Below are 23,485 nucleotides of genomic sequence, written 5' to 3' on the forward strand. Positions count from 1 at the left end.
TCGGCCATTGTATACAGATTTTTTTTACATTATTCACAAAGTAATTAGAACAGTCGTTAAATACAAAGTATAGCAGTCAATTAGCTAACTTATTTTTTTTCTTACTTTGATAAAGTATTCTCATACTTGACCATTGTAACTTCAAATATTTTGTAACATAATAAATAACATAAAATTATTAAGCACAGTTTTATATTGGTTTATAATATCATTTAATAGTACGCATTCAGGCTTTAATCGCGATCACGCTCATCAATTTCGTTACGACGTTGTTACATCATAAAAATGTCAAGGAAAATAAATAAAATTATGATCTCGATTGAAAGTGAATTATGTATATTACAAGAGATAATAGTTCCTTGTTTGAATTCAATGCGTCCCTTACCATCTGATTCAGTTGAAACTTTGTGCAACGTATGTAAAATTTTTGCAATATATAAAATTTATATTGTACGCTTTAGTTTTATAACTAAAGTTTCGAGCGTGACGTTATTTACTAAATATTAAAATTAAAGATGTTAAATGGATGCAGTCAACCGATATTATTGATTAAAAATGTATAAATTATCTAAATATACAGTTTATTTTATTTCATAGTTTAATTTTACTACATTAATAAACGTTATTAAAAATATGCAGTAAAGAAACAATTTTTTTAATTACGTAAATATTGTTATGTCTAAACTCATAAACATATTAAATTATTTATGTAATATAAAAAAAAATACCGAGGTCCGCTTCGATGTAAATAAATCACATTTTACTTGGAAGTAGGGCTTTGTGCAACTGGCTTGCTCCTGTCTGGGTACGTACCACCCACTCATCAATTATTCTACTGCCAAATAACAGTACTCAGTATTGTTGTATTCCGGTTTGAAAGGTGAGTGAGCCAGTGTAACTACAGGCACAAGGGACATAACATCTTAGTTCCCAAGGTTGGTGGCACATTGACGATGTAAGGAATAGTTAATATTTCTTACAGCTTCATTGTCTGTGGGTGATGGTGACCACTTACCATCATGTGGCCCATATGCTCGTCCGCCAACCTATACCATAAAAAAAATCTTTAGACAAGTAATATATAAGATTCCGCAAGGAATTTCAAGTTATTCTTATGTTAAATCAAAATATATAAATCTCTATACTATACATACAAAACATTGCATATGAAATTACCAAGGGATTTTTGACTTAGTTGTTTCGTATGTAGGTCGCTATTTTTTCTTATACTCTCATGTTTTAAACATATTTTCAAAAATAATTAAACATATTGCAGAGTTATTCTTTCGAATTTTAAACATCTATTTTTATTATATTCATTTACAAATTATTCCGAAGTTATATTTTAGAGTAACTTGAAGAGTCTATGAAGCGTTGACATGATTTATTTTAATAAAACATGATTTTTAAAATTTTCCTCTTTCTGGAGTTTCTCAAAGGAAAAAAATATTTACGAGTCTCTTTAAAAAGTATGCTTGCTTTTTATATTTAAATTGTCATTCTTCAAACTTATTATGCATATAATATACTTTAAATTCATAATTTCGAAAGCTATTTTGTTATATATTAAATGAGAACATCGGTCTACTATAATTGTATATTGTAATATTTTTGAGGAATCTACAAATTTTGTGAAATATATAGAAGTGATTGATATTTATCAATATGAAACCTATGTTATTTATTGAACAATATTACCAATTTTATAACACCAGGCTACTCAAAATTCATAAAGTGAATTATTCTAAATTTTTTACCCACCTAGAATCAGAACTCGATACTGTGGAATCTGCAGTCGTGTAAGCTAGCCGCTATAACGAAGCAATTATGACAGATATGATTAGATTAAAAAACCACTTCTAAATTCTTTGTTCTACGCGTGTAAAAGTGAACATTCGCTTATGTGCGAGTTTAAAATTATGAAACGCTCCATGAGAATTTCAACAACAACTACATTTTTTTGGCTTAATATTCATGCATAAGGTGTCTGTAAATTTCACCAGCTGACTAATATATATTACTGAAATAGCTTTCAAAAATACACATCGTAAAAATAGCGTTGGTTGAAAATTTATAATTGCAATAATAATAATAATAAATAATTTCAGCAATTAATCGCTTCAAAAGCTAGAACGAGTTTTTTCGCCAAATTTTAATCCGTCAGCAAAAATATTTGGATAATCCAGTGCAATATTATAGATCTATTCACTAACGAACGCACACCCACTCCTTGTTAATTTATCAGTGTTTAAATAAAATGAACTTTAAATTTGTATTTATAAATTCTAAAATCAAAATTTGTGTCATTCTGATGAATTTAAGTCATGGCAGCTATTCTCAATTAACACTTGACAACTTCGGAGGGTATATACGACACAACTTAGATGTAGCATCGGCAAATTCAATAGAACCGATTAGAGACGACACTACCAATAGAAATAGCTCCCCATCGCGCCGTGCGACGCTATTCGTCGCTATAGTTCCTCGCGTCAGTTCAACCCGAGAAAGCAAGTGCATGTAAATCGATGTACCAAATTGACGAATAGGTCATATGATATTACAAGTTATTACGTTTGTGTACATCATATTCAAATAAGAAATAAATATTGATAATTCGGGATAGCGTACTTAATTCGGATGTGATCGGTTTTACCAGTATTGCCGATGCTACATCTGAGTTGTGTCGCACTATACGCTATCCCAAATTACCAATATTTTTTCGGTTTTATTAAATTTGCCAATGCTACATCTAAGTTGTGTATTACTATACGCGCATAAGCGTACTAAGCGTACTAAGTATGTTTGGGCGCACAGGTGCTTTTGGAACAAGTATATGCTAACTTGCATATTGCGATAGATTGGCAACTACATGAGCGGACAGAACACTATCTGAAGCATAGAAGAGTAACAATTTATACTTTCCACCTCCAGATTTATTGCGAGAATTTCCTGACAAATAAATATAACACTAACTGTGAGTGTTCTGAATAATCTACAATCTTAAAAAAACGTATACGTCACGGGGCGTCCGACAGAAGATAAGCTAACTTAAAAAAAGGTCTGTCTAAAACGGGGCTAGCACTGTGATTTAGAGTGAGAAAGACGGAGGCTGCCTACCGTTGCCGTATGTGTAAGAGAAAGGGATGCCAGACAGACTGGCACCGTAACGCATTACGTAATGAAGCGGTACCCTCCCATAGCAAGATATTACTTCAAAACTAAACAATAATTTTTTGACACATGTATTGAGAAATAAAAAGGCTATACTAGACCGTTTCACACTGGCCTATACCTTCGCAGGACATGTCCGAAGCCTCAACAATTGTCGACAAGATTTTTTTTGTCGAAACCGATACGTTGCTTAATCTCATTCCTTTGAAAACTGAGGAGGTAAAACAGAAAAAAAAACGTAATATTTTTATGTTCTCTCGACCGATTTCGGCCATGGAATTCCGTTTCAAAGGAAACCAGCCAACTACCCACCACATATTATAGTGTTCAAGTGCATGTCCAAATACAAGCGTTTATTCCCTTACTATAATAATTCAACACGATCGGAAAGGGGTCAGGCGCAGGATCAGCGACTTTACATGCTTTACGAGGCACGACACTGTAAGGTCTGCTGTGTAATTTCTAGGCTCGCTGCTACGGAGAATTTATCGATGGAAAAATCCAATAGTTTTGCATTTAATATTAACTTTATAGCAACTTTACGACGTAACCACGTATAAGAAATAACTATTGCATTTGAAGAGACACATTTAAGTAATAAATAGACATAACCCGATAAAAAGTCATGAATTAACATAAAATCACCTTATATAATAATATTGGACAACATCACATACATTACTCTGATCCCAATGCAAATAGCTAAAGCACTTGTGTTATGGGAAATCAGCAGTAACGACGATACCACAAACATTCAGACCCAAGACATCACAGAAAACTATTGAATTTTCTACATCGACTAGACCGGGAATCGAACCCGGGACCTCGGAATGGTGAACCCATAAAACCGGTGTACACACTATTCGACGACGTAGGTAACGTTAATACAAATTAACATAATGAAACTACTCTTATTTCTGAAACGTCGATGAAAGTTAGATTAACTAATCTGACGTTAATCTGAATGGTCATTGATCAATAGCAACCGATGACGTAATCAGTGACCAATGAGCATTCAGTATTATTCCCGAAACTGGCGTTTAGGTCATTTATGAATGAATTATTTAGTGCATCATGTTTTATTAAAATAAATCATTTTACCAACACAAAAATTGAGCTTGATTGCACTTCCAGTACATTTTCTATATTTAAGTTGAAACAAAACCCAGGCAGGACAGTGAGTGCTACGGAATACAAATTGCTATATTAAATGCAACTGTTTTCTCCAAATTAATTACTTAACGTATGTCGCCCACGCTGTACTTGCTTGTCTGATAATGTTTTTAATAAACTGAATTTAATTTATAGTGAAATTTACGCTCTGATAAAAATAGTACTCAGTTTTATTCATAATATTACACTTATTTATAAAATATTTTATATTTTTTCACACAGTGTTGAAATGGTTCATATCGAAGGAAATTAATATTATCGACACAGTATCGTAGATTACTATCCTCTGTCTAGGATTAGAGAATTATTTAGTCAATTTGGGTTTCATACTTGCAAAAAAAATTATTATGAGAATCGAATATAATGAGATCGAAATCAAAATTTATTTCATAATTTCTAATTTTCACATAATAATTTTACATACAGTCTTAAATATAAGCCGTAAAGTTTTATCTATATTAATATTATAAATGTGAATTTAACTCTGTCTGTCTGTCTGTCTTTCGCGACCAAACTGCCGAACCGAATTTGATGAAATTGAGAATTTTGAAATTTGAAAGCCGAGCGCAGCTAATAGTGATAATATAAGAAAAGTAAATGGACCTATTGGATAGAACGCGTGTATCTTAATCTAATATATTGCGGGCACAAATCCGGTTGTAAAATCATTAAGTATTTATTTGCAAATATATAAAAACTTATTAGTAGAATCTTTGCAAGTGTGCTGATCTAAACTGACGAACGGGATTGGTGTTTATAATTACTTTAATAAATCAGAAAACTTAATAATGATTCTTAAACTATTAATGTTCAAATGCGGTCCATATAACTTACATTATGAGTGAATAACTAGACACCACCTTCCCTTTACTCAAAGGTTTCAACATCGTTATGTTACCGAGGAAAAATAAAAGCTCAGTCAAAAAAACATCAAAATCTCATTAGTTCCCATTTCATGCCGAAACGACACTACGGAAGCTGTATAACTAATGTACAGTAATAAACAGGGACGAGAAATGTCGTATTGCTTTTTATAACATCTCTGTTTCATCCATTTACTTGTTTAAAAGGTCTCAAAGTGGAACATGCTCGTAGAAAATTGTTTGAGATTCTTTTTCTTGTTGTCATATAAAAGAAAGTCAAATGTAAGGTATGGTTCAGCCGTCAGACTCAAACAATGCAAGGAATTGTTGTTCTGAACTGGGCAGGTATAATAGCAAATTCAATTAAATTCGAATCATTTCAGAAATTTGAAAACGTGGCAGATTTAAAGTGCTTAGTGCACCAATGCTTAAGATATGTGATTAATAATAATGCATTAAATGTATACACATAACATATTATAAGGCGCATTAATTAACAATAATAAGATAACAAATTAATTACAATAAAATCACACTGATAATTAATCACAATTATCAAATAAACAAACCATTGATAAAGCCATTAATAATCCAATTTAATATCATCAGATTAATTTAAAAAACGTCGTATGATAATAATTACTATTGTTTTTAAGGTCTTGGTTTTCGTATATTTGATTTTTTTATTTTCGATATAGCAATATTTGTTGATCCGTATCAGGTATTTCGTGGAACAAAAAAGTAATTAGATATAATACACGAATATTTAGTTCTTTTTTTGGCTTCAGCTTTTTCCGCAGCGGCACCGGCTCTTAACATTGTTTCTCGGATATGAGATGGGGCCAACGTGTCAACACATGTAACGTCCCACACAAGGGCCCGACCTCGTTCCCAGGGAACCAATGTTAATCCAGCAGGTCTCTTACCATCATCACGACTAATTCCACGAGGCTCAGTAAGAGCAGGAACGTCGATGGTGGCAAGAGCCCTTTTTATTATGTCATTAAGAAAACCGTGGCGGAAAAGCCTACCTGAACTCCTTGGGCAAGAGAGACCATGTAAACTGAAAGAGTCCACCTCCTTTCCAAACGGATATCTGTGCTCAGAACACAAAGGTGTTCCCAGTCGGAGACCAATCGATATGCGAAAACATTCATTATCTAAAAGTGTCCCAAGATTTTTAGAGGATAATGAATTCAACCAGTGACTAGACTCTTTAGATGATAACGCTAGAAGGCTGGCACGGTCTTGAGCACTTAAATTTTGTGTCAAACTGTGTAGTGTAGCGTGAACCAATGAAGAATCCCAAAGTTTTTGTTTTGTGACTTCCTTAGGGATAACATCATTAGGGCACTTTACCTTCCAGGTCTCTATCGCCTCAGTAACATTCATGATTTTTACTGAATTTGATTTTAAAATTTTTGAACAAAGGTCTGAAATGCTATGTACAGAAGAAAGAAAGGCCGGGAGGGCAACACTTGAAATTTTTCTCACGCCAATGCCACCAAAAGGAATGGGAAGTGTAGCTTGAGTCCAAGAATATTCATCAAGAGATAAATTTAGATTTTTTTAAGGGTGGCATCGATTTGATTGGTAAGACTATATTTCCAGATTGGGCTCGCACGTAGAATGTACATTAATTTTGTTTTAAGATATATGAGAATTTAAAATGCCCAGTCTGTCAAAATTGTCCGAAAATATTTTAATTTTTCGTTAAGAATAGGCTCTATGCCTCATCAAATAGTGGTGCACCAAGGAGGCAAAGTGTATCCTTATGAAGAATTTTTATGTCAGGTGCAATTTTATTAAATTTATCTATTGCCGAACTAATATTTTTGTGAGTTAAATTGTCCGTAAAAGAAATTTCACATTATGAAAAATTTAATTTAAGACCAATTTTATCAAATTGTTCTTGACATGAATACCTAAGCTAAAAAGAGCAGGACCCAATAGATCTCCTTGCTGAACGCCTACATTAAAATGAATTGTATCTTCACCAAAAAATAATTTGGAAGGTGAACTATAACATTGCCAAACGTATGGGTAAATTTCAGGGAGATTAGAGAAGACTTCGTTAAGCAAGGTTCCTCTATCTAAGGAGTTAAAAGCATTCTTTACATCAACTTTCAGAAGTACCTCGACCTCGTTTCCTTTTAGAAAGGTACGAGTAAAGTGTACTGCTAATTCACAACCACTTCTTCTTCCAAAACCGAGTTAAATTGTTTGAAATTTGGTTTTTAGGGTGGAGAATATGTGCCTACATGCTAATTTAGATGCCAAACGTCGAAAAGTGCTCCCGATACTTCCGTCTTTTTTATTAAATGCACAAAGTCTTGCACCATAAAGATACTTGCACCTTACCAGATAGCATAAAATTGCAAAGATTAGTTATGTCACTTAATACATACATATTAGTATATAATACATAGCTGCATATTACATGCTCTTAAAAAAGGGATGAAATTTTATGTTATGTAAACGCAAATTCGGACCACGGATTTCAAAATGAGGCAGTATTAAATATTTTAGATTTTGCAACTAAAAATACTGGACTATCGTCAGTGAACAGAACCACCTCAGTACAGTCATTTACATAGAAAATAAATAATACTGGACCAAGTATACTACCTTGCTGTACTCCACTTACATTACGTTATTTGAATCCAACACATTCTGGTTACCCGTTTTTTATCCTTTGCTAAATTTTTTAATTAAATTTCTTTTTGCTATCTGTTATGACTATGACGTTTTTTTCGGACAAAATATTTCATACTCAAAATCAATCACACTTACTTTACCGAATATACTTGGTGTCGCACAACGTCATATGCCGTAGTATAATCCATAAAAAGCGTAGTTGTTTTATTATATATAACAGATAGTTTTGTTAATATGAACCTTTTGACAAAGTGTTGAAAACGCCTTTTGTTTTCAAATATTTGTCGATACTTCTAAAACATACAAGTATTATAAAAAAATTAACAAAAACTTTATGAAAGATAATGGTCGATAGCAGTACTTTTTCTGCTCTATACATGATGATACATGAACTTGTAAGTTGCTTTAATTAATTAAGCGTTTCTTTCTGTATTTGACACATGCTTAGATGTATGCAGTGATTTATCTATTAAAGACACACTAATATTATTGTGTTTTGTTGAAGATAAACTTACTTATTTTATCATAATTTTATATTCTATTTCTATGAAAATTTTAGTCCGTAATTTGATTCTTATTTAATATTAGTTATCAAATATAACTCTTTTGTGCTATGAGTGTCAGATATACTGCTCAGCTAACTAAAGCGAAATTTATTGTTATATCCCCTCGTATTTCATTACACTAGTTCGCTGATAACCTGAGCACATTATCCATCATTTGTATATAAATATACATATAATCGATACATAATATAATAGTGTATTCTGCTGTCTTATTTGTTTCGTTGATCTCCATGTGAAATAATAACTATAGTAGACTTTGTATTGTTGTGTCATGATGTAATATGGATACAACATATATGCACGTATTTATTATAAGCTTTATTAGATATAAACGCATCGTCATTTAACCAGACATATAGTTAGTCTTTTGACTAATTAGTTAAAAGCTGGAAAGATTGTAATAGTGATACTATTATCATCTCATTCAGGCAACAAAATTAAGGTTGAGCTGATTGTGTAATAGTAATAACAGTATACGTTTATAAGTATAAAGTATGTTCAGTATAAAACGTCGCCTCATTGCCGTTTTTTGCCCAGAGGATAGGAGTTGCGATTCAACGGGGAAATTCTGCTAGCATTCTTGCCACTATTGCACGCGATCAAGATTTTTACTTATTTTTTATATTTAAGCATTTAATGTTATTTATTATTATGTTAATATTTATAACTAGCTGAGAATATAATAAATTAATAATAATTATTATTGTTAAGTATTGTTCGATGATACGAAGATTAGGTGCATCATTGAATATTGTAGAGAACAATATACAAATCAAAATATTAAACAAATTGAATAAAAAATTCTTTTTTATATTTAAAAGAAGAAAAATAATAGAATACACGTGTTAATAAAAAAATAAGGCAATAGTTGCTTTGCACTTTGATCTTATGATAAAAATGTTTTTGCGATTACATTCAAGATAATTACGATCATGTTTCTATGCGTATAACAGTTGGAGAATGACCGAATTATATCTGATAGCTCTAGCTGATAAGTTTTGTACAAAACAATAACAATATAATCTTACGTAATGTGATTATTATTGAGATTAAACCTAGTTATATAAATATTGAATAACACGACGAAAGTTAAAAGTAGTTCGGTTATAATTGATATCATACAAATTATACAACATTATTTTTTCACCAATAATAGTGTTATTTTAACATTGAATGATGAACATTGGAAAAATGGATACTATTTGAAGTTGACAATAAAGAAAAAACATCGCATAATATCAAAATTGATGTTGGTGTATTTGTTTGAAATTAATGAGACTTCGACACTATTTAACAAATGAGTGTAGCCAATCCAGAGTATTGTTTGTATGTATATGGTTGTCAGTATTGTTTCGTGTGTTTAGTGGCGCTGCAGTATATTATCTTATTTATTTGTAATTGTTGTTATCACTTTGTGCAATTCTACGACAAAACATTAATTCATGTATATTTGTGTTCCAATTTGAAAGGTGAGTCTGTAACAGCGGGCTCAAAGAGGATAATATTTTTCAAGGTTGGCGCATTGGCGTTGTAAGCATTGGTTAATATTACTTACAAGGAAAATGCCTATGAACATATTTATCCGCCCTCCTATACCTACCCATATATCATTATAAAATCGCTATCATGATCAATTAACATTCGAGCTTGTTTAAGCGTGGAGTCTATTTTAAGTCGCATTGGATAGTTCCATTCAAACAAATTTTATGTCATAATTTATTTAATTTCGCATGAAATATTTTTCTATGCAATAGTACCTTTCCAGTGATATAAGTTTCATGATCCTCGTTATACGATTACGACTGTTTCATTGTATATTTTTTACACCTTAGTAATTCTCGTGCTTTTGAGTATAGGGTTAATTCATAATTCATAGTATATCCATACAATTCAACTAGAATATGACCAAAGAAAAACGTTAGACAATAATTTCGAATTATTTTTTTTTTATATATTTATTTATTTTACATTTAGTCCTGTCTGTACATTAATAAACCTCTTCTCTTTTTAATGAAACCTTTCTTTTAATTTAATTATAATGAAAGTAGCTTACTTGAGTTATGAGCTGTATGAGTGAAAAGAAATGTCTTGACAGAAACGGTTCAAGTAATTCTAAGTAACTTATGAGGTTCTTGTCGGTTCTTCTTGGTAAAATCTACTTTCCGAACCGGTGGTAGCTTCACTTAATTTTAAAATGACGATTCATAAGTGCTTGTAAAAGCCTACTTGAATAAAGTTTATTTTGATTGATTGATTGATCACAGATAACCCGGTATTGATTAACAGAAAACATTTTGAAAATTATATTTATTACTATTATTTTATATCATCGGCCATCGGACTAACTGTATGTAAGTACCTTCCCAGACGAGCTTGCACAAACCACTCCGTAAAATTAATATTATATTATTTTCATATTACAATTATTAATACTTAAACTTTATTGGATAAATTTTATTTATACATAGGAAATAAAGAAATCTTTAATGATTTATTTTTCGTAGAATCGGATATTCATTCCATTTCCTGGAATGCTAAAACATAGGTACACTTCATTCATGCATTCTAGGGTAATGGAGTTCTCGGACGCTCGGGCTTTCGAGCTGTCAATTTTAATTTTCTACTGCAAGTCTTTTGGTATAGAAACTTGAAAATGTTTAAGAGTTCTGATTGGTCAAATTACCTTTATTGATACTCAAAATAAAGCACAGTAACAATCAAAATATGTTTTACTAGACTACCTATCCGTAGAGTAAAAGGTTTGAATCTCATTTTATTATCAATTTTCTAGCCGGTTCTTCTCAGTAGAATCTGCATTCCGAATAGGTGGTATCTTCACTTATAGTTTGTTAAATGACAATTCAAAAGTGCTTGTAAAACCCTATTTGAATAAAGGATATTTTGATTTGATTTGACTTGACTTCCACTATACTGCTCCAAGGCAGAAAGGTGAATAAGAATATCTGATTTTCAACATTAATTTTCCCATGTTATAATCACTTGTTCATCTCAGAGATAAAAATGGCATTTCATACTTGTCTATTTCTTAGAAACTGGAGTCTGAACTCAAATAAACTGAACTTAATTAAACAAAAAATTGCATTATATTATACATTGTTACGTTGTCATCAATAGTTAGTAAGTGAATAAAAAAACATAAGAAGATTCGATTTTTCACATTACTTTTTCTTTTTGAATGTTGTAAAAAATGGTTTTATATATGGTAAAATAATGTTAATTAAAATTAAAATAATTTAGATGTATATATAATATAGATATTAGTAAAATAAAAAGCGTAGGCGAGATCAATATTTATATAATTGATATTATCCCATTTTGCACTGACTATGCAAAAAATTGGGCCAAGATGGCCATTTCCAAGATTCTGCATCTTAATACCTGCACAGGTATTATAATACAATAGCATAAGATGTGGACAAGAACCAGACTCTGAGTGGCTACTTAAAATTTGTTAACGGAAACCCCAAAAACACTTTACTAACCCCGCGGCACTTAAATACATCGCTTTATAAATGACAATCATTCAATCCGTTTTTAGCGACCCTTTATTATTTAAGGCTTGCCTACATTTATGCTTAGATTTTATTATTAAGTTACGTTAGCTACAGTTGAAAGATTGAAAAAAGCGAATTAAGTTAGACTAATTTGTTGTAACATAATTTCTTTACAATTTAAAATAATAATGAACTCTCTCAATAATTATATATATATATATTTATTTTTAATAATTATTTAATAAAAAATCATGTACAATACAAGGCCAGACTACTATACAGATCTCAGTAATAAAATAACATAGTCATCAAACGGAATATAGATCAGGTACTAATCTATTTTGTTTGATAGGATACAGAGAGATATATATCTACCTGTATCCTATCTAGAATTGAATAAGCTATATAAGCATGATTTGTCCTGTTAATTGAAAAGAAATATTTTATGATAGAAATATTTTAGATTCACATAAAGTAAAATGTTTGTAGGTACATAAAAAATGTTTTTGTGTGTGACTTACAAATAATAATATTTCTAAATTGCGATTCTTCACTATCGTCCCGGTGTCGTCAGTTTCCATATATTATTTGAGTCGTGGGAATTAATACATCAGCGATTCTCTTAAGGGATGTATATGTAACTAGTGTGTTACGCTATCCCTTTGATTAGTGCAATTGGATAAAATGAGTTAAAATACCCTGATATAAAGATTAAAGGAAATGCTATGATATAATACTCCACGATTTTATAAATTCTTATACTTCTATAATTACCAAGATTATAACTCTTAAACATAAAAGAACAAACGGAACAAAAGAAAACAGTTCGCTCGAACTCCCTCGGAATAACGTTGAAATTATTGCACGTTTGACCTTCCATTAACTCATTCAAGTCAGATTACAAGAACAATTTTTATACAGTCCTTTTTCCCTGAACTGAAGCATAAAACGTCTATAGCGATTCTTTGAAGATAAAATGAAATGATAATTTAGATTTCTTGTAAAGTTCAGGTAAAAAAAAATACAAATCAAAATATATTTTATTCGAGACCTATCAAGCTACCTTGTAAATGTTCCACTAGGCTATAATCTGCCTTTCCTTTTAGGTCAAGATTTTTAAAGCTTATTTCATCAGTATACGTCAACGCGGCTTGCTAAAATTTGGAAGAAAGACAAATGCATCACGCTGATTCCATCATTGCTGAGCACGAGATGGATCATAAAAATATCAAGGACATGAAATTTGGTACTTGCCTGGCTTCGGACCCCCAATAATAATCGATTAAGATGCATGCGCTCTACGGTACTCACTACAAGTGAATCTCATGGTGTAAGATTTATATTCGGTATCCTATGCTGTTTTTTCAGGTGCTAAATTATGTTTATTGATAAATATTTAAATTATTCCACCTATTGTGAAAAATAATAAATAGGTACATATGAAACTGAAAAATCTGTCTTGTGATAAAAGTTATTCTCATGAAGACACGCCCTTCCATTTTAAATCATTATCGGCGAGCATCAGTCACAAATTTCTATGAATGAGTATGATTACTGAACATCAGGTGGTTCGTTTGTCGGTCGACGTCTTTTTCCGTAAGGCTTACATAATAATAACAAATGCTGTTTTATATCCTTAACATAAATATAAAAGAAAAACTATAAAACAGAAGAATACATACATTTAGAATATTTCTGTTAATTTCCCTGGTGGGTATAGGTTTTCTCCAATAGTTACCAGGTTTTCTAAGTCATGTGCCTTCTTTATCCAGTCTTTTATATTCATATTTTTTTCTAATTTCACCTTCCCATCTTTCAAAAAGGCATCTCCTGGCTCTCTTACCACAAGAACTAGACCGATTAAAGACCAATTTTGTCCCTCAATCTGTTTATCTTGTCATGAGACAAGCCCATTTCCATTTCAGTCTTTTCATACACTGGAAAGCATCCATGACTTGGATTTTTTCGTGTGTCGTGTTTCGTTTTATTTTCGCTTATTCTTCAAGTCTAGTCCCTTTCTTAATTATTGTATGTCCAAGTTTGTGATCCGGACCTCATGCTGGACTGTGTCCATTATTTTCTTTTTTTAGTTTCAAGGGCAGTTTTACTTCATTATTTTTTGAAAACTCCAGAACTATGTCCTTATCTTGCTTATTCTTCTATCAAAGTTCATAATCCATATAATTGTCATGCCACGAAAAGTGTTGTACTAAAATAAAAAATCAAACAGCATCCCTAGATCAACTTCGCAAACGTTTATACGGAACCCCGAAACAATAATATGTTTTTACGGTAGAGGTTAGACCATTTCGAGGGAATGCAATAAAGTTTACCAAGATAGATGGGATAAGTGAAAAATGACATAGTGACAGGAGATATGGGGATACGAAATATGGTTTACCGGTACATTACAGATAAAGAAAATATCATGTTCAATATTTAATAGGTAATTGATATCATCATTACAAAGTATAAAACAAAGTCACTTACCGCCGTCTGTCCATATGTACGCTTAAAACTTTAAAATTACGCAACGGATTTTAATACGCTTTTTTTTTTAATAGATAGAGCAATTGTAGAGGAAGTTTATTGTATATATAAGACATTTTTTTTTTCGCTGGAATAACGCATTACGCGTTTCCCCCACATGATGTTGTGTTGTGGGGGGGTATGTGGGGCTCGCCGGCGCTGAAGGCACTGGAATACCCACTAAAAAACCAGCGGTACCCACTCCGTCTCTACGGGGGGCATCACGGGATCGCTTACGCATTCTACCGTGACGCCCCGACGGTTGGCCCACCGGGAACTCCTCTAGCTTGGAAGCCCATGCTTCCAAGCTAGAGGAGTTCCCGGGGTACAGAGAACATCTCTACTCCCGGCGACGTTTACAGCTGGAGGAGAAGCTGCGCATAGCGCTGCTGTCTTCTCCCCGGTCTTCTTCGTCGAAGCGAATCCGCGGCGGCACTCTCCTCACGCGCTCGCTCCGCAGCCTCTTTCTGCGACATTACACTTTCGCAGAAAGACGCCATCTCGTTCTAGCACCTCTCGCTGCCTATCATGGCGGTTATAACGTTCGGCAGCGAAAGTTCTTCGCCGATTATCCCCACCAGGGAATGCCTCTGAAGCCCCCAAGCGGCACACTCCATCAGGGTGTGACACGCCGTGTCCATAGGCGCACCACACGCGTGGCAGGCGGGTGTTATTTCCCGCCTTACTATCTTGTGCAGGTACTTCCCGAAACAACCATGTCCGGTAAGCACCTGAGTTAGTCTGAATGTGAGTGTGCCGTGGCTTCTTTTTATCCATCGACTTAAGTGGGGGCGGATCGCCTCCACTGTCGCATGGCCTGCTGTTGGGGACACCAGGTCCTCCTCCCACCTGCGAATAAGGGCTTGTTGAGCAAGAGTCCTTACTCGCCCCACCTCCGCGGAGTATATATAAGACATGAACAATATAGTAAATAAATACTGATATAATTTTAGATAATTCTAATGTGATGTCGTAAATAAACAAATTCTGTAGAATATTTATTATCAGTTTTGTACCCATGCGAAGTCAGGACGGGTCGCTAGTATTTTATAAATTATAGTCGAGTTCATAACTTAAAATAAATTTACATTGGTTGCGCATCAAAGGCTTATATTTTAAATATTAAAATACATTATCGTGAGGATACTTTATATCTTGATGTATGAAAACGGTCTGCTGATGACAACTAATGTGCGCGCCGGAAGCTCGTGGAAGGCTTACAATGCGTAGTAATTATAGGCAATTTAATTTGTTCACTCAACTCCTTACAAGTATATATCCAATGGTTAGTTGGACATTATGTACTTTTCTTACTTTGGTAGAATCCACTTTCAGAAACGGTTGTGGCTTTACACTGTACCATGACGATTTAAAAGTGCTTTTATGAGCTTACTTGAATTAACAATATTTCAATTGATTTAATTGAAATATAAAATGACATGATAATCATTATCAGAAGGAAAGAATACATGAGAAATAAGGAATGTTCGGTACGGGATCTAATTTATATAAATATATGTATATATAGTTTTCGTGGAGGTTTGGTGGTACATATAACATGGTAAATTCAAATCTTTTCAATGCGAATTCCATCATGACATATTTATTACTTCTGCGTAAACTATAATATATAAACAAGAAGTGAGCAGAATAAAAAGCTATAAATGTTCCCAGATTTGAACTCGCTCCAGTCCGCGTTCTAGGTACTTGTCCAGAGGTGGCTATTCTTATTATCTTATATTTGAGTAAAATTCCGCCTTGGAATGAAGTTATTCTTGTAATAATTTTCTACGCCATATAAGTATAAAATTAAACGTTAATAATTATTAGTTCTTTTTCTTTTAATTTCGTGGTGTAATCTTTTTTTTTGCTAAATTAAGAAATCAACAGCAACGTTGTGCATATTATTTATATCTTATAAACATATATTTTATAAACGTGTTTGGCTTGAAATTATTTTTTCCGAACACATTTTCCATTAATGATTTTAATGAAAATCGATGGCAAAGGAGGTCACGTTATGATAAATTTTATTCCGGAAACGAAAAACATCCACGATTATAAAAAATGTATTTTATAATGACTTATACATAATTCTTTTTTTAGGGAATATTGACAGACATTCATCTCCTGGGGGCTCATATGGGATTCTTATCCCTTAATCCATTTGGTATCAGACATATTGTTTCATCTACTTGTAATTAAGCTACATTGTAGCGTCATTTCCTAACATGAATTTATTTAATATCAAAAAAGTCGTAAGTGGACTTAAAAAGGCCAATATCTTCATATACAAATTCAAACCGTCTCCTATTTTCAATTTTGACATGTCTTTATCCAGATAATACCGAAATCGTCCTGTTATCCAGCATCTTATATAGTAAGGGATCTGCGAATCTATCTCCAGCAGTAATGGAAATTTCATGCTCACCCGTTAAAGGTTCTGCGGCGTTAGTAGTATGAGTACATACTTTAAATTTGCACCGGTTACGCCCGCGAGCTCTTCAACAAGAAACTTTTTGCGAGTTTTAAAGGGATTTAAATGGGTCTTTATTTTTTCAACTTTACCAGCCCATAAAAATAACAGGCAAGTTTTCTTTTTAGCATCGTAAATACTTGTGTACTTTATGATTTGATTTGTGTTCGAGTAAACTTTTAACTTAAACAATTCAATAATAGAGCCTAAAATATCTTGTGAATATAATTGATTCGTATTCTTATCTTTCGTAGTTTATGCTGAACACGTGATCTTTATGTTAAAGATTGGAAAGAGTCTACATCTGAAGCACCGTGTTTAATTTTCATGCTAATATGCTTAAGTATATTTCATTTAATGCTTGACTGTATTTAAAAAATATTAAGGAAGCCTGCATGTATCGCAATTCTGTTTCATGTATTTCCACCAATAATTCTAAAGGGTTAAGTTAGCGCGTCACCTTCGTTACAAAAGAAGACTTCTTTGCCCAGCTCTGGTATACTGTAGGCATTTACACTTTTTTTACTTTGCTAGTTATACAATGAGAACAATTAAACAAATTTCAATACGATTTCAACAGAAACGTAGTTCTCGGAAAGTAGTTAAGAAAACGCAATTTAAATTCTACTCTGACCTCTTTTTGTTTTTGTGTTTGCGGTTGATTGGATTTGTTTGGTTTTCGAAGCTCAGACTTCCTAGAGGATGCTCGTTTTCAGTAAAATTCCACAGTTATCCATCGATTATTAAGTTGCAGTCACACTTATTATTAATGATAAGGCCGAAATTAATTTGCTATACTAACCTCCCACGATTTATATGACACAACGCGGTCTGTTCTTAAATATTTTTTAAGATACATCATTACACATTCGGACATATATTTGTATAAAAACATATATCTAATTAAGTCTAACATAATTACTTAAATTATTAGGTAATTTACACAAATTAATTTATTGGTGTGTAACTAAACTTTCCTCTTCCTCGCAATCTGTGGAAATGGTTTCGTGTCAAAAAACGAAGGTGTGTCACAGGAAGCCGGGAAAGGACCTTTTTGGTTTGACCAATGAGCGCTTGGTTTGTATTTTGTTTTAAGTACCTTAATCACCATTTGTCGTATCTCCACGATTTGAGAACATTCCGATAGCCGCTACAGGTAGTATCGGAATACTTGGCGTTGATATTTCGAGCCTCGTTCAGTTCCGCGATCAATTGGAAGGCAAAGCCAAATTGGCTTCAAAAAAGCTGGGCGTGCTCAGCAAGGCGAGACAGTATTTCACGTCGGCATTTAGGCGATGCTAAAACTTTACAAGGCGCAAATTCGGCCTCACATGGAGTACTGCTCTCACCTCTGGGCGGGTGCTCCCCAGTACCAGCTCCTTCCATTTGACAGCATCCAACGTAGAGCGGCTCGAGTTATCGACGATCAAGCCCTTTCCGATCTCCTTGATCCTTTGGCTTTGCGTAGAGATGTCGGATCACTCTGCATCTTCTACCGAATTTTTCACGGGGAATGTTCCGAGGAATTGTTCGGATTAATCCCGGCTGCTGAATTTCACCTTCGGACATCTCGTCAAAATTCTAAGTTTCACCCGCACCATCTTGATGTCCGAAAATCCACAACAGCGCGATTTCTTAGACATTTTCTGCCTCGCACAACCACTTTGTGGAACCAGCTTTCGCCGGCGGTTTTTCCGAACCGATACGACATGGGAACCTTCAAGAAAAGAGCCTACTCCTTTGTCAAAGGCCGGCAACGCACCTGCAAGCCCCCTGGTGTTGCAGATGTCCATGGGCGGTGGTAGTCACTTTCCATCAGGTGAGCCTCCTGCTCGTTTGCCACCTATGCCATAAAAAAAAAAAAAAAAAAAAAAAAAAAAAAAAGATAAGGTTGCATACGGATAAATATTGCACCCATCACGCTGGCAAAAGGAATACATTTGCCTTTGCGGAAATATCATGTACCTCGGGTACTATTCTGCATGCATGAATGCAAAGGATACAATTTTATACCACATGTAACGTTTTTTGGCATACACCTTTTTTATACTTTTTCCAGGATCTGTGTTCTAAATTCAAATAAAAAATGGCGGTATACCCAAATTAGGTTGTGTTATTGATTGGTTTCTTTTAGTGCATGAGAATACGCTTAGAATATAATGTAACTTATGTTATTTATTATATTATAATCAGTGTACACATTGTTGAAGAACCAAATAAAATAAATAAATACACGATGAGGTTATAAAGGAAAATTAGTAATTTTGAAGTAGTATATGATAATGTCAAGCAAGTGTGAACACAGGCTTAGTATTTCATAAATGCAGTTCGTTTACCTCTTCCTTTTATTTCAACTGTTTGAGCCATTAATTTGGGAGCGACGAATATTTCTTTGCGATAGAATGACAATTATTTTTCCATTGTTGCAGGACCATTTAATATCAGCTCTGTAATGAAAACTATCAAAATAATTATCACAAAGTAATCGTCCTGTACAAGATACTTCTCAGATTTGAAACATCTTAACTAATTGTTATTAAAATAATATAAATTCAATTCAAGATATTTCAGACATTTTTCTTAACGTAAAATTTGTACCAAGCACAGACGTGGAGTCGAAGGATTTGGGTGCGGTGTTCAGATACATAGGGTGTAAACTCGCATAAGATGTATATACTAGATGTATCGAGCATGATCATAAACCGGTGCATTAAACAGAATTAATTGATCAATATTAGTAAGCGTTAAGAAAGAACGAATTTAAATGGAAATGAATGTATATGTGAATACTTATAATTTCTGTAAATGACAGCTGTTAAAGATATATTTTAAAACATCACTCAAGAATGTGAAATTGAGGATGTAAGTTTGTATGGTATTGCGATATTTTTTAATTTAGAATCGAAAAGGGATGTTAAGGCCGAAACTTTGGGTTTCAACGCATCATCATAATTTATCACATCATTTGATCTTCTGGACCCATCTGGTATATAATACAGTTATGTTATAAGAGTATATTGCAATAATTACTCCTTGGAAAAATACCAACATAATATTCGATTAAATACTCCTTTACGGGGAGGCATTAGGAAGCCATAAAAAATAAAATCGATGTAACTAATTTAACAGAAAGACATTCCTCTATCAAGCATCTTAAAGCCTTATGTGAGAAACGTGATTAAGAATTATGAGAAAAACCGTTCTTGAATTTTATAGAAATTGATCTATTTATAAGTATTTATAAAAATATGCTTTGCCTTTTTTAGTACTAGTATAGTTGTTACAAAATGGTTTTATATCGCAAACTAGCGAATCGCCCGGCTTTGCACGGGTGCAATGATATGGCAACACAGTGGAAACTTCTAAAATTATCAGTGTTTCTTTACTTTACTGTAATATCTACGTATTATATATACAAAAACCTTAATCTCGAATCACTCTATCTATTAAAAAAATCGCATCAAAATCTGTTAAGTAGTTTTAAAGATTTAAGCATACATAAGAGATATAAGGACACAGAAAGCGACTTTGTTTTAAACTATGTAGTATGTAGTAATTATACAGAAGTATGTTTTCAATGATTGTAGTGGAATTATTGGTTCCAGTATCTTACGACCGAATTATTTATCAATGTAATCTTAAATATAAAGACGTAATATGACGTAAACAATGAAATGTGTTAAAGCTTGGAGTTAAAATCAAAAAGCGAATTAAAATAGTATGTGCTTGACATCTAAAATAGTTCGTATAGTAATCGTCGATGCAATTTTTTAAATTTGAAATACTGTAGAAGGACCAATCACAGTCGTTGATATCAGTTTGCGTTTTGTAAAAGCTTATATTTGAGTTTACGCTTGAATAAAATGTAAAGACTTAATAAAAGTAAATTAAATACATTTCAAAAATATTAAGTCACGATGATTTGGGAAAATTATTTTCTGCACGTCATATCATGGAACGACTACGTCGTTATCACCTTGGACAGCGTGGGTACAATCAAAATGTCTATTATACGTCGAACATTCCTCGATAGACAGCAAAAGTGAGACCGAAAAATATCTACGAATACTACTTTCCATTTGTGGTTCAGAAACGTTCAGAAAGTAAGTGAGAAAGGGAAGAGGGGAGGAGGGGAAGTTCTACGTCCTGCTTAGACATTCTGGCGTTATTAAGTAACGAACATCCATCTACCCATCCATAGCTAGTTAGTTAGTAACAGCCTGTAAATTTCCCATTGCTGGGATAAGGCCTCCTCTTCCATTAAAGAGAGGGTTTGAAACATATTCCACCACGCTGTTCCAATGCGGGTTGATGCAATGCACATATGGCAGATCTTCGATGAAATTAGACATATGCAGGTTTCTTCACGATGTTTTCCTTCACCGCCAAACACGAGATAAATTATAAACACAAATTAAGCACACATATATAGTGGTGCTTGTCTGGGCTTGAACTCGCAATCATCGGTTAAGATGCACGCGTTCTAACCACTGGGCCACCTCAGCTCTTATCCATCCATACATTCGCGTTTTTCATATGAGTGAGATAAGATAAGTACTTACGATTCAATCGATTTTAAATCAATGCGATGAAGCAAGTAATGTAATATGTGACGCCGAGTGAAGCTCCATATTGAAAGCAATGAGCATAATTTTGACCAATTTAATTAATTGGCTTATTAACGTAAGATATTTAAAAAATATATGTCAGAAATTGAACTTTATTACGAGTCAATAAGAACTAAGTAATTTACTATCGACGTGATTAAAGACCTAGATTATTCGATTATCGATTACGTTTAAAACATGCAAGTGTAGCTGAGAGAGCTGAGAATTTCCCACTGCTGGGCTAATGGTCTCCTCTCGCATTAAGGAGAGGGTTTGGAACATATTCCATCACGGTTTTCTAGTGCGAGCCATGTGGCAGAATTTCAATGAAATTGGACACATGCAGGTTTCCTCACGATTTTTTTCCTTCACCGCCGAGAACGAGATGAATTAATAAACGGACTACACTAATTTTGGTAACTAATGCCTCAAGTCTGAGAAACTAGCGAAAAAATCTAAGGCAGATATATATATTTACTATCGTTAGTCCGATTTACAAGAAACAACCCTTATCATAGAAATAATCCTTAGCATACACAAGCAATTCTTTAATTTACATTTAAAAAAAGAACAAATTGAATACCCCAGGTTACTTTTTGATATGATTTGTCATAGAAAAAGTCCTTAGAACTTTTAGAAGCCATTCCTTAATTCACATTTTTAAATTAAATAAAATTTAATATCCAAATTTACTTTTTGATATCATACTAAATAATTCCAATTACCACAATCATTTTAATACTAATAAGTAAGTAATAACAAAGTGTTTTATTAGAACGTTCTCTTTGTTTATTTATGATACATTATTAACTACAAAAGTAATTGCTTTTCCGTCTAAACCTATGCAATGCGCATTCACTGTTCGTCGAACAGAAACGACGTGGTGAACTCATAAAACCTTATCTGTCTCCTTCGTGCTGCGTTTGCATCGGATTAACTACTCTCTCCAGTAGCTAGAATGTATTTATATTTATTAAGAAAGCACAGGTTACAGATAAAAAATAATACATACAGACAGAAATAGGGTAGAGATAAAAACCCTTATTTCTTCAACGCATATAAAAAGGAATAAATATATCAGATCGAAAAATTAAAATAATATATATATCAAGCAAATACTCTAATACTATACATAAGAAATAAAATATTTTAATACGTTGGCAGATGCATTATTTTTTCATTCTTACGTTACGGGGCATTTAAGACCTCGTGTGAAAATTATCATAATACCGGTACAGGGTTTAATAATCGTAACGTTACAGAAAATAACATCAATGTGATACGATGGTATGATGTGATTGAATTTTATTTCTTCTGTGCAATGTGTGGTCAAAAAGATCCCATATCCCGTAGGAATCATGAAGATATTTATCACCTTCCTACACTGTAAAGATTTAATGGAACCAAGGTTTAAATTTGCTAAATAGCTTAGACTTCATTTAGTTTTGATATGAAATTTAAATATTACATTGGGCACTAACTTGATTTCGATTCAATATTATTTAAATTAACATCCACTTAATTATCTTGTAAGATTCAGATTGTTCATTAAATGAATTATTCTTCCACTTAAGCCTGTCTGGTTAATTTGTTTCTAAGCGTAATACGTTTTATATTTTAATTAGACTATTCCCTGTACATTGTTGTAACTACCCACCCCGAATGCGAGATTCAAATGGGTATTTTCAAAGTAGAAGTTTTTATAAATATACTACGACATTATTTATTTCGCAGTAAAAGTAGCTGACCATGATTTTTATATAAAATAAATGTAAGTATAATATAGTGTAAATAATACCTCCAATTACTAAATTTTTATTCATCTACATTTTTATATTTATACTATACCATTACTACAACCAATCAGTTGCAATGCAATTTGGCGATAAACAATCGATGATGTGAACCAAACGAATGGGATTACCTA

Source organism: Vanessa cardui, chromosome 1 (assembly GCF_905220365.1).
Source record: "Vanessa cardui chromosome 1, ilVanCard2.1, whole genome shotgun sequence".
Taxonomy (NCBI): Eukaryota; Metazoa; Arthropoda; class Insecta; order Lepidoptera; family Nymphalidae; genus Vanessa; species Vanessa cardui.